At 41.9% G+C, this 12,065-nt stretch overlaps 1 protein-coding gene across 1 annotated transcript in view; it reads right to left on the bottom strand.

Moving 5' to 3' along the window:
• LOC140907012 (eukaryotic translation elongation factor 1 epsilon-1-like) overlaps positions 1 to 12,065 on the bottom strand; it is a 157,068-nt gene that overhangs the window by 49,519 nt on the left and 95,484 nt on the right. The gene's annotated exons all lie outside the window — the stretch shown is intronic.

Raw genomic sequence — 12,065 nt, 5'->3', positions numbered from 1 at the left:
ATTTTACCGGGTGCCCCCTTATTCGCAAATCACAAAAAAAGAGAACTAGAAACACAATTTACCTTCTCTACACCATTTACTGTTTTTCATTGTCATCACATCCCCTCTTATCTGCTCTCTAAACTAAATTGTCGTAATCTTTTAAAATTTCTCCTCATATGCATGTCTTTCCATGGCTCCATGAATTTTCACTCCCCATCTTTTCTATTTCTGCTTCTTTTTTTTCGAGCTTGGATAACTAAAGCTGCACAGCATATTCAAGGAAAGAAAGGCACACCATCTATTTATAAAATGACATTTTATTTTTAGTATTCTCCAACCCTTTCTTAATACAACCTAACTTTGTGTGAGTTTGCTTTTGGGCCAACACTGCACATTCAGTTATTTTCATTGAGCTATCCACAGTGACAACAGCCTTTTTTTTTTTTTTTTGGTTGTTCCTATGTGGCTACAGTTAATTTAGAATCCAGTTTGTATGATCTAGACTGTTCTCAGTGGTAGCTGATGACAGAACAAGGAGTAATGGTCTCAAGTTGCAGTGGGGGAGGTTTAGGTTGGATATTAGGAAAAACTTTTTCACTAGGAGGGTGGTGAAACACTGGAATGCGTTGCCTAGGGAAGTGGTGGAATCTCCTTCCTTAGATATTTTTAAGGTCAGGCTTGACAAAGCCGTGGCTGGGATGATTTAGTTGGGGATTGGTCCTGCTTTGAGCAGGGGGTTGGACTAGATGACCTCCTGAGGTCCCTTCCAACCCTGATATTCTATGATAATAGTTTAAGGTGGAAAGAACAACTTAATTACAGTCTCAGCTCCATTATGTTGTCCAATTGCCTAGTCTTTGTTAGGACCTTCTTAATTTCCTCGTAATCCTCTGTATAATTTTTTGTCAGCTTGAGATTTTACCTCCTGTTTGCACCTTCTGCCACATCATTAGTAAATATATTAAACAGTGCCCCTCTTCTTACAAATCTTGGGGGAACTCTATTTAACCTTACTTAAATTCTATGAAAACTAACTCCACATCCACCTTTTCCATTTACATTTACAATCAAAGTAAAAAAGAAAACAATCTAATTTTAAAAAAAATACCTCAATTGTGCAACCTCTGATTTGGACTTGTTAAATCAGAACACAGTTAGAGATGAGGTGGGTAGATGAGGAATGTTAGAGCTTAGAGGCCATCATTGTTCTCTATGAAGTATAGCAGGGAGTAAAAATGAAAGAAGGGAAAGGCAAGGAGTAAATGTGTTCCTAAATTTTACAGGTAGTCACATGGATAGCACCCTACCAAATTCATGGTCCAGTTTTGTAAATTTCACGGTCATATTTTAAAACTCTTGAATTTAATTATTTCAGATATTTAAATCTTAAATGTCATGGTGTTATATCAAAGCATGAATACGTATTTAAAAACAGCAAAATATAAACATGTAAAACCTTTAAGTCAAGTATTTCTCAAACTGGGGGTCCTGTCCCAAAATGGGGTTGCAAAGCTTTGTAGTGGAGTTGCGCTACTGCCTCCCTTACTTCTGCGCTGCCTTCAAAGCTAGGTGGCCAGAGAGCAGCACCTGCGGGCCAGGCGCCCAGCTCTGAAGGCAGTGCTGCCACCAGCAGTAGTACAGAAGCAAGGGGGGCAATACTATACTATGCCACCCTTACTTGTGCACTGCTGTTGGCAGCGGCACTGCATTCAGAGCTCGGTACCTGGCCAGCAGCTTCTGCTCTCTGGCCACCTAGCTTTGAAGGCAGTGCAGGAGTGGGAGTGACAATACTGTGACCCCTCTACAATAGGCTTTTGGGTCGGGACTCCCAGTTTGAGAAATGTTGTGTACTTTTACCTGAAGGTAAAAATATACAAAAGACCAAAGACCAGATTTCATGGTCTGTGACGCATTTTTAACAGCCGTGAATTTGGTAGGGCCCTACATATAGCACACATGGAAGACCACAGTTTTGATGTCCACTTCCTTGATCTTACCACTGTCACACAGCAATATAAAACAGGAGACTAACTATTGCTGGGAATGTAACTGTTCTAGGAGGATGGCTCTTTCTGTAAGGGCAAAGGCAGCTGCTATACCCATTGTCAACAGCATATGAAATGCTAAAGATAAATCATAAAAAGAAAAAAAATAATTAAGTGTGTGTGTGTGTGGGGGGGGGGGGGATGTGGGAAGAGCTAGCCATCTATCCAGCCATATATAATTAAACTAAATAACAAAAATAGGGTGGTTGCTGACAATTTTTGTGCTCAGAGATTACTGTTTTAAGTCTATGGTAACGTGTAGGATGTGTAAATAGTGAAGCTAGGCAATCAGACAGGACACATTCTGCTAAGTGAGCAGTCTGCTCTAGTGCTCAGCCACCAGTTGAGACATAAAATCTCTTTGTTGCTTGGGCTGTTATTTATTTAAACTCTCATCTTTACAATGTATATCATCATCACCACCATCCTGGCTAATCCCACCCTTGCAGATTGAGCACCACTCAGCTGAATCTCTAGCTAGGTCCTTAAAGTGGTCTGGCGGAATACTCAGTTTATGTCCATCACTGGCAATCTTATCAAGTTACAGAAGTTTTGATGACCACATGATCACCAGCCATATAGCAACATTCTTTAGTAAACACACTTTGGAATTTGTTGGTCTTCCATCTGCCATAACTAAACCTGTGCTGACGGAGGTGATTGCTAGGTTCAGCTTCAAACATCCTAATTTCTGATCTTGACCCTCCACTTAATAAGGAACAGCTGATGAAGACGAGACTCAGACATCAACCTTTTGCTCTTCAGCTTCCTCAGTGTGCACGTTTCACTGCCAAGTAACAGAGCTGGTGTAACTCTGGTAGCAAGCTTGATGTCATGATGTCCTCACAGAGGCTGCTGAAGGGCCCCAAACATGGCAGTAGCAGTTACTATATAACTGTCCATAACTTTCAAGCTTCCTCCAGAACTGTCTGACACTTTTCAAGTATTTGACTGTCACCAGCTGCTCCATGGCTTGTCCAGACAGGTTACAGCTGAGCTAGTTGTAATCTGGAGCTGAAGGCTACATGATGGTAATGACCAGGGTCTTAGGTTTATTGAATTAATAACCAGAACAATGTGTGCTACTTCTTGCCTGACCAGACCGGCCATCAGCTGCAGTGATTTGCCTTCCAGGATGAGTACCTTCAAATTGTGAGGTTGTTAATGCTGAAGCCAACCACCTGCAACAATCTGATTTATTGTCCTTGTAGCTGAAATGGCCAAGAGCTTCTCTGTTGCTAAAGTAAATAATGACTAATTAAACCTTGCAAAGGGGACGTTCCAGTATCCTGCATGTTGGTGGCTAATGTAAAATGTTTGTAACAATTAATTGCTAATACTAAATAAATTAATGTAATTGTAAATGTCATGTCTACTCTGTATTCTTTGTACAGCACAGCACCCTTTCTTGCAGACAATATGTAAGACTACAAAGGAGACTGCCCTAGAGGAAGTAAGAGAGGATACAAAATTTAGACAATCCTAGGTGTGAGATAAGAATGGGCTGTTTGCATGAACACTTCAGCTTCTTAGTGGAGGAGATACCATTTCTGAAAGTACTCTTTTTCTTTCATATTTTCAGAGGATACTTTAAGTTTTGGAGCATCATGCCAGCCATGCAGTGCAAGAAGCCATGATAACTCTAATTAGGTTACCTTAATGGCCTGGATAAAACAGACCATAATCCCTGCTGTTCTACTGAAAATGCTGACCTTTATCAGGAATGAAAGTAGATATATAGGGCTTCAGAACTAAATATCCTACGTAATGACATACTCAACTAAGGTGTAGGTTCAACATGCTCATCTGATATTTAGATTACCGTCACCATAAAGGTCCAGTGTTTTCTAATCAAAAGGCTTAATAAAGCTGCAGTAGATATGGATATCCTGGAATGGATGGAGAATCTGAACTATTGGAACAATTGCTATGTTTTGTGTCATTTTAAATTTTCAACTCTGTGTAATCCTATGCACTGTCAGAGATTTAGGATCTGATTTTCAGTTAGGGAAGTAGGCTCGCCAATCCCTGATCTGCGCGCATGCACACACACGGTATTCCAAGTGCAGTTGATAGGCACATGCAAACACACACATTTGAAACTTTGGTCCCTGAAATGAAGTTCTGCTCTGTAAAGTGACTAAATATGGCACCTCATAACTACACAGATACCATCCCTGTGTGTATTTGATTACTTTAATAGTTTTTACTACTTTTTACTCCTTTAAGATTATAACAGGGGTGGGCAAACTTTTTGGGCCGAGGGCCACATTGGGGTGCAAAACCATATGGAGGGCCAGGTAGGGAAGGCTGTGTCCCCAAACAGCCTGGCCTCCACCCCCACCCACTTCCTGCCCTGACTGCCCCGCTCAGAACCTCTGACCCATCCAACCCCCTCTCCCCCGCTCCTTGTCCCCTGACTGCCCCCTCCCAGCACCCCTTCACCCCTAACTCCCCCCACCAGGACCCCACCCCCATCCAACCCCCCCTGCTCCCTGTCCCGACTGCCCCAACCCGTATCCACACCCCTGCCCCCTGACAGGCTCCCTGGGACTCCCATGCCCTTTCCAACCCCCCCTGCTCCCCAGAACCTCCGCCCCATCCAACTGCTCCCTGCTCCCCATCTCCTGAGTGCCCACATGGACCCCCTACCCAACCCTGCTGCCCCCTTACCATGCAGCTCAGAGCAGCAGGAGCTTGCAGCCCCGCTGCCCTGACAGAGCCAGCTGCGCTTCCCGTGCGGCGGCATAACTATGGGGTTGGGGGCTAGCCTCCCCAGCTAGGAGCTCAAGGGCCAGGCAGGACAGTCCCACGGGCTGTAGTTTGCCCACCTCTGGATTATATAGTCAACATAGATGAAAAGAAGTCAATGAGACAATACAGGTGCTCAGTATCTTTGAAAACCAGGCCAAAAACTTCCACTGTAGAGTCAAATCTTGTTGTTCATCACAACTAAGACCCTCGGAAAACAAGGATCTTTTATTGAACGCTATTAGGTTGCACAAATGTAACTATGGACAGTATTTGGCATGTAGCATCTTTATCAAAAGTGATGGTACACAAGCCAGAAGGAATGCAAGAATATCTTAACTTTTAGATTCCAGATTGAGTTTGCAGGGCTGGCAGCTGGGGGAAAAATTTTTTACACTAGTAAACAGAACATATTTAACTCAGAAATAATTGATAGAGGACAATGGAAACCTACAATACTATTTTTGCAGGATCACTTTTCAGAACAGAACCAAACTTTAAACTTTTAGACTACTGCTATGTTCTTTGATATTTGCTTCAAACATGGGTATGTTTATTTATGAACTGTAAAATATGTCAAGGGCACTTGTCCTCATTACAGACGGAGTGTGTGGCAACTGTGAAGTCCTGAAACAAGCCAGTTCTGAGTTATGTGATGAAACACTTACAGTTTAGTGTAGCAAATAAAAATGTATTTTTGCACCATTCCATAACTCAGAAATGACAGATTTTTTTTAATTTTAAAAAATAAATCCATTTTTAAATCTCTAAATGATTTTGGGTGTGAAAGTTAGAAATACCAATCCTACATAATGATAAAACTACAAGTCAATCAAAATACATTTTTGACTTCCAAAGTGCCCAATGTTTATAGAATACTGTTTCATCTTTATCCTTTAAGAGGTTTTCTTTCAGCCCTGTTGATTTTATAGACGTGGGAGAAATCCTGGCTCCACTGACATCAATGGGAATTTTGCCATTGATTTCAATGGGACCAGAATTTCACCCTTGGGGTTTATCATGGCACAAATGGAATGGACTGAGGATATATGTAGATACAACTCCAGAGTTAGGTTCCTGCTGGCCAAGTGATGCCTTGTAAATGATCAATCTAATTCTTCAAAATGATTCCCAATAAAGAAGTAGATTGTACAGTCCTTACTCTCTTTCGTACATATTTACACTAGGAGTCTCAATGAAGGTAACAGGATCACTCAGGTAAGTGATTACCAACATGACTAACAATTGCAAAGCCTAGCTCTAAGAATGGCTATGATACGTCAGTCTATTAATTAAATCAGTGCAATCTCTTTTCTGCATGGGTTTTTAAAGTATTATCTATATCTTGTTCTTCAAGTTTTAACCAGAGACAAGGATGAGTGCTGGTCTCATTAAGGGGTACTGGGAAGCTGGGATATGTTTTTGATATACAGTGATTTGCTGTTGGCCTTATAAGACTGAAGGTTTTAAGATTTGCTTTTCAAATGAGGTAAACTTAGTATTTCTACAGGTGGACTGAAAGCCCTGGAAACTGAAATCATCAATTCACAGAACAGATGTAGTATAAAGCATCAGTAGTGAAAGCTTCCCCGTGCTGCCTCACCAGTGTGCCTTAACCCTGACCTGAAGAAATTCTCTCTAGGAAAAAAAGATGGTATTTACAATCTTTCTGCCCACTAAATCCCAGGCCTTTCTACCAAGATTGCTAGCATGCAGTGATATATTTTGTGATGTAGTCACCGTGTTCACAAAGCTTTAAGTCAAGATCACTAAAATCAAGTCACAAAAGCCACTAAACAACATTTGTCCACAGCTGATCCAGACAAAATGCAAACCTCCAATTTATAGGTAGTTCAACTATAGAGCTTTATGTCATGCTAGGTTAAGGGTGGGAAGGAGGTTAATTGCTAGAAAACTGAGTAGCTCAGTCCAAGTCAGACTTTCTTCTTTTGCACATTTTTATTTCCTATGTTCCTATTTAATACATCACATCTGATTGAAAGTCATAGTACCATTTCAAACTATTCAAATGAGAAGTATCAGAAGGGTAGCTGTGTTAGTCTGGATCTGTAAAGGCGGCAAAGAGTCCTGTGGCACCTTACAGACTAAGACGTATTGGAGCATAAGCTTTCGTGGTGAATACCCACTTTGTCAGATGCTGACATGCACAGACAGAAATTGTGGAAAAACAACATCGCTTGCCTCATAACTTAAGTCGTGCAGAACACAATGCCATCCACAGCCTCAGAAACAACCCTGACATTATAATCAAAGAGGCTAACAAAGGAGGTGCTGTTGTCATCATGAACAGGTCTGACTACCAAAAGGAGGCTGCCAGACAACTCTCCAATACCAAAATTCTACAGGCCACTTTCCTCAGATCCCACTGAGGAATACACTAAGAAACTGCACCATCTACTCAGGACACTCCCTACACTAACACAGGAACAAATGCACAAATGTTACAGCCCCAACAAGGGCTATTCTATCTACTACCCAAAAGCCACAAACCCGGAAATCCTGGATGCCCCATCGTCTCGGGCATTGGCACTCTCACTGAAGAACTGTCCGGATATATGGACTCTCTACTCAGACCCTAAGCCACCAGCACTCCCAGCTATCTCTGTGACACCACTGATTTCCTGAGAAAACTACAATGCATTGGTGATCTTCCAGAAACCATCATCCTAGCCACCATGGATGTAGAGGCTCTCCACACAAACATCCCACACACAGATGGAATACAAGCTGTCAGGAACAGTATCCCTGATGATGCCACAGCACAACTGGTTGCTGAGCTCTGTGACTTTATCCTCAAGCACAATTACTTCAAATTTGGTGACAATATATACCTCCAGATTAGTGGCACCGCTGTGGGAACCTGCATGGCCCCACAATATGTCAACATTTTTATGGCTGACCTGGAACAACGCTTCATCAGCAATCGTCCACTCATGCCCCTTCTCTACCTACACTGCACGGACGACATCATCATCTGGACCCATGGGAAGGAAACCCTGGAAGAATTCCACCATAATTTCAACAGCTTCCACCCCACCATCAACCTCAGCCTGGACCAATCTACACAGGCGGTCCACTTCCTAGACACCATGGTGCAAATAAGTGACGGTCCTGTTAACACCACCCTATACCGAAAACCCACCGACCGCTATGCCTACCTTCATGCCTCCAGCTTCCATCCCAGACACACCACACGATCCATTGTCTACAGCCAAGAGCTGAGGCACAACCGCATTTGCTCCAACCCCTCAGACAGACCAACACCTACAAGATCTTCACCAAGCATTCTCAAAACTACGATACTCACATGAGGAAATAAGGAAACAGATCAACAGAGCCAGACGTGTACCCAGAAACCTCTTGCTGTGAGACAAGCCCAAGAAAGAAACCAACAGAACTCCACTGGCCATCACATACAGTCCTCAGCTAAAACCTCTCCAATGCATCATCAGTGATCTACAACCCATCCTGGACAATGATCACTCACTTTCACAGGCCTTGGGAGACAGGCCAGTCCTCGCCCACAGACAACCCGCCAACCTGAAGCATATTTTCACCAACAACGACAAACCGCACCATAGTAACTCAGGAACCAATCGATGCAACAAACCTCAATGCCAACTCTGCCCACGTATGTACACAAGCGACACCATCACAGGACCTAATCAGATCAGCCACACCATCACCGGTTCATTCACCTGCATGTCCACCAATGTAATATACGCCATCATGTGCCAGCAATGCCCCTCTGCTATGTGCATCGGCCAAACTGGACAGTCCCTATGTAAAAGGATAAATGGACACAAATCAGATATTAGGAATGGCAATATACAAAAACGTGTAGGAGAACACTTCAATCTCCCTGGACGCACAATAGCAGATTTAAAGGTAGCCATCCTGCAGCAAAAAAACTTCAGGACCAGACTTCAAAGAGAAACTGCTGAGCTTCAGTTCATTTGCAAATTTGACACCATCAGCTCAGGATTAAACAAAGACTGTGAATGGCTAGCCAACCACAAAAGCAGTTTCTCCTCTCTTGGTGTTCACACCTCAACTGCAGGAAGAGGGCCTCATCCTCCCTGATTGAGCTAACCTTGTTATCCCTAGCCTGCTTCTTGCTTGCATATTTATACCTGCCTCTGGAAATTTCCACTACATACCTCTGACAAAGTGGGTATTCACCCACGAAAGCTTATGCTCCAATACGTCTGTTAGTCTATAAGGTGCCACAGGACTCTTTGCTGCTTTTACAAATGAGAAGTAGTTAACGAACAAGTAAAGATGGTGATTATAATCACAAGTGAATCTGTGGAAATGATATCTGACTCTTTCTCAATATATTCTATTACTCTTTCCTTGTGCTTACCAAAAAGTGCCACAAGTTCACCAAGGCAGTGCATGGTGCTATCCCTGACAGCAGGTTGGAATGAGACCAAGCTATTGATGGGAAAAGCAGTATTCCCTCAAAAGGAAAACAAAAAAAAGGTACTGAACATGCTCGCTCACTTCTGATCTTTCTTTTATTCAATTATTTTTCCCCTAGGAGTGCAGTTCACAACCTATTTTACTGATTTAAGTGTGCAAAGGTAAAACGGCCAGGAGACTGACTGTTCCTATTACAGCTTTCTAACCATGAAACAAGTCAGGTTTAAAATACTTTGCTGTCAGGTTTCTGTTTCTTATGATTACTGCTGAAAGCCCATTGAGAAAGAAACCATGCCTGTCACCATACAAAAGAGGATATAAAAGCAGTTCATTGTTCCTGCTCCGAAGAAAAACAATTTGTCACAGCCAGACCCCCCCTCTCAGCAGTGCCAAGTGCACAGTAATTTATTACCTCTGGATGTTGGATTCCAAGTGGAGGAAACTGAAATGTCATACCTTCATTCATAACACCGTCTCATGGAACTATTTTTTCCGGATTCCTGGGAAGTTGAAATATTTCAGAAGAATATCAGGAACTGTTTTTTTAGCGTGTTTGGTGAGTAGATAATTGCCTTCCAACTCTACCCTTTCAGGAAATTATGTGAGAGTGTTGCATTGTTCCTAGATGGGGGCAGCAGTGTTTTTAAAAGAAACAAACAAAAAAAAAAACCACAACAAAAACATGCAGTCTAGTCACTGCATTGAATCCAGACTTTCTGAATTTGGTCTAGATAAGAGGTTGGCCCCAGACAACTTGTCCACGTTTCACATAACTGAAAGCATTCTTGGGAAGGTATGTAAGCACCATTATGTTTTCAGGAAAAAAGAAACCTACAACAAAACCCTTTATGATGTGGCAGTAAACCCCTCATTATGTTAAGTGATATCAAACATGACCAGAAAAGGCCCCTAGGGAAGTTAAACTTATTTATTTGATCACAGTGGACAAACTAGCCTGGGAACTTAAGGGCACAGGGAGGGGGCGTGTAAGAAATCAGTCTGTTAAGAATAATTTATTATATTAAACGTATTTGGAAACAGTTTTCTGTTAAGATTTCTCCTTAAGGCAACCATTTCAAAGGGAGTCCAGGATGATAATGACCTAAAGTAGCAACCATTCAATAGCCGTTGGATGGCCTCTATGAAGAAAGTTAGGTGGTCTCAGTATGATTCCCAGGGGACAGGCATCTACAGTGCAAAATTCGCCATTATAACGGGCGCTACCTGGAGCCCATGTTGGCAGCCTTAGGTAATCTATGCAAGGACTGAGGGGTAGTTTGATGAAGCTTGCACTACCTCGCCTGTGACTTTCCTATGAATAAAGATGCCACAGTGACAGCTCTGGCACCTTTCTCAAGCACCTATATTTGCTAAAAAAAAAAAAATTAAGAAAAACTTCATATTTTCTGAGCCTTCTCTTGGTGGTGGCTGCCTTACTGTGCTATGGGGCCCAATGTAAAAGACTGCATCATCAATTTCCTCCTTACTTTAATATCCAGTAAAACACAACTTTATTGTATAAATATGTACCTATTCCATTCACCTTAAATGGTTGTTCCATAGGAAACTACATCTGTAGCAAAAGATTTTATAGTAAAACCTCCTGAGTGGTTCTTGATCACAGAAAGCAATTGTATTGTTTGTCGTATTATTATTTTGCAGTTTATTCCCTAGATCATCTTTTTTGACTCTTCTGGATGTTTTGGAAATCCAATGGGAAACTGGTTCTTAACATTCCAGACACTAGTTAATAGCTGTTAAGAAATCAAACTGCTGCCAAAAGTATGTATTACTGTAGTATTTTTTCACAAGTTTTTATAAAAAGCTAGAGCTTTTTGCAATGCTCTTTTCTATCAATACATTGGAGGAATGTGCAATATTTCTGTTCCTATTTATATAATTCAATGTAGAAGCTTTTCTAGAGGACACAGTAAACGTTGGAACAGGTTTTTGAACCATATGGAAAGGGGATTTTTAGGATATAGAATCAATTTACTGAAAGCCATCATCATCTGAAAAGGACAAACCTAATCCACGCAAAGGTCTTCCTATGACCTTGAGTAATCCAGAACTAATTTTTCAAAACCATCTGGAACAAACACTGTGGTGATGGGCACTTTAGGAATGTGTATAACCACCACCAATGTCTTACCACCTATCTATCCTTGCTCAATGAACTGTCTAGGCCGTAGAGTACTCTAGCACTACAAAGCAAAGTTGAAAAATTTCTTCATAATCTAATTTAGAGAAACAACAAAAAATGCTCTTCTGGTCCCACAACGAATGTTTCAGCTCACAGAAGAATGAAAATTATTGTTACTTACCTGTAACTGGAGTTCTTTTAAGATGGCCCTGCATATTTACACTTATGGGTACTGCGCCGCCTTGTGACACCTTATGGTAAACTCTTCTAGCAGTGTCAGCTAGAGTGCTTCCACCCAACCTCCCCCAGCATCACAATGCACTGAGACTATAAAGGGGGCAGAATGTCCTCACCACCTAAATTCCTTGCACTCTGAAGCCAGAGACACAGAATAACAAAGATGCTGACAGAGAGGGGAAGACAACTGGGAAGTGTAAATATACAGAGCCGTCTAGAAGAACTCTGGTTACAAGTAAATAACCTTGAATTATTCTTTCAGTGGCTCTACATCTTCCCACTTATGAGACCGACTGATCTGCAGTGCTGAAGCTAACATGGAGGTGGGAACAGAGTCACAGTTGACTAGAGACTGAAACACCACTCTGCTAAATCCGGCATTTGCCCTAGAAGCAAAGTTCAGAGCACAGTACTTAGAGAAGGTATGCACCAAAGTCCAGGTTGCAGCTTTGTGAACTTCA

Source organism: Lepidochelys kempii, chromosome 2 (genome assembly GCF_965140265.1).
Source record: "Lepidochelys kempii isolate rLepKem1 chromosome 2, rLepKem1.hap2, whole genome shotgun sequence".
Lineage (NCBI taxonomy): Eukaryota > Metazoa > Chordata > Testudines > Cheloniidae > Lepidochelys > Lepidochelys kempii.
The sequence above is the reverse complement of the archived record's forward strand: the minus strand, read 5'-3'. Positions and strand labels throughout refer to the sequence as shown.